This window comes from Austrofundulus limnaeus, unplaced genomic scaffold (assembly GCF_001266775.1).
Source record: "Austrofundulus limnaeus strain Quisiro unplaced genomic scaffold, Austrofundulus_limnaeus-1.0 Scaffold797, whole genome shotgun sequence".
NCBI classification, from domain to species: domain Eukaryota; kingdom Metazoa; phylum Chordata; class Actinopteri; order Cyprinodontiformes; family Rivulidae; genus Austrofundulus; species Austrofundulus limnaeus.
In genome coordinates this window covers 8,406-10,090 of record NW_013953199.1, presented here as the reverse complement: position 1 = coordinate 10,090, position 1,685 = coordinate 8,406, and positions in this window count along the sequence as shown.

Below are 1,685 nucleotides of genomic sequence, written 5' to 3'. Positions count from 1 at the left end.
TGGTGGAACATTTTGCGGTTAGACCGGTTGTCTAAACTTGTTCTTCTGGTTCTGCTTAGCAAGTTGTTTTTGTTCTGCCCGCATGCTATAGTTCCTGTGCACACCATTAAATCTAAGATACAAGTCACATACTGAAACTTTATTTGAAACATATTAAAACCTTATAAAAACCTTTTCAAGCTGTCAAGTATCAAGGAAGCTCTGCCTCTGTGGYCATGTGATCGGTTTTTATTAACAAGCAGAGTTATGCAAACACAGTCTGTCCACCAATCAACATGAAGTTACTTTTACTGTTGCTGGGAGGTGGCAGATAAACACAGTCAAAACAACAAGTTTGATCAGGCTCAACAGGCTGGTGTAAGATGATTCAGAGTTTCGACAGGATGTGGGTTTGCTTCCGGTTCTRCAACAAACTGCAGCTTTAGAGAACAACATGTACCAACAGAGGACAACTAATGTTTTCCTCTATCATCAACTATGTGAACATCTGGATCAAACTACTCTAAATGAGGAGTTTCAGTCAGGGTTTAGAGCTCATCATAGCACAGAAACAGCACTGGTGAAAGTTACTAATGATATTCTCACGGCCTCAGACTGTGGACTTGTGTCCATTCTTATCCTGTTAGACCACAGGTTTCAAACTCATTTTCACTGAGGTCCACATGAGTGTTCTGGTGGCCCTCAAAGGGCCAGTTGTAATGAACGTTGATGCTACATGTTTAACTTTGACTAAACAGTGCTTTAACATGTCCTCTTTTAAACACTGATAAGAACTAACTGTACAATGCCCCTTTTGCACTACTGCCACTAGTGGCGGTACGGTTCCATTTCAATTAGACCAGATCCATGGAACCGGCACTTTTTTTTAGTACCTACTTCATTGTGGTTCCAACCGGCCCCAGCTGACACCAAACTGTGACGTCAGAACACTGTTCGACACTGATTGGCTAAATTTTTGCAAATGTTTAAAATTTCAAAAGTTATTCATCAAATGTGTTTCAATCTCTCATTTTTCCCATTAATTTTTATTCAAAATAACTAAAAACCACCTGCACCAATCGCCCACAACACACCCATTGGAACGGACTGGAACATCAGTGGAAAACCAACCGGTCCAACCAGTACCTCCAACCGGTCCGACCAGTACCTACACACTACACTAAGTGGCACTGGTGGAAAAGGGGAACAAGTGACTAAATCTGAAATAATTATAGAAATATTATTAAAAGTAAAACTAATAAAGTTTTACTCACTGATGAGTTTCTAGGGCACATGTGTCAAACTCAATAACATATTTTATGTCAAACTTTAGGTTTGGTTTCCTGTAGTGGTCAAACAAAGTTAACCTCATATTACAAGCTTCAACACTGAGCACCATTCAGACCAATAAATGACACAATGACTGTACTTATAGAGCACATTTCTAACAAACTACACAATCTGACGTCATTTACCCATCCATCCACACAGCACTCTACTGGGTCTCTCTACAAAGATAATCTGTACAGATCATCCTATGGAGACTAATCAGCGCTTTAAATCACATTCATACACAGAACGGACACACATCAGAGGCAGTAGGGTTCAGTGTCTTGCCCAAGGACACGTCGACATGTGACTGAATCGCAGGGAATCGAACCAACTCTCTCACGACAGCCCTAACCACTCAGCCACAGCCTCCCGTT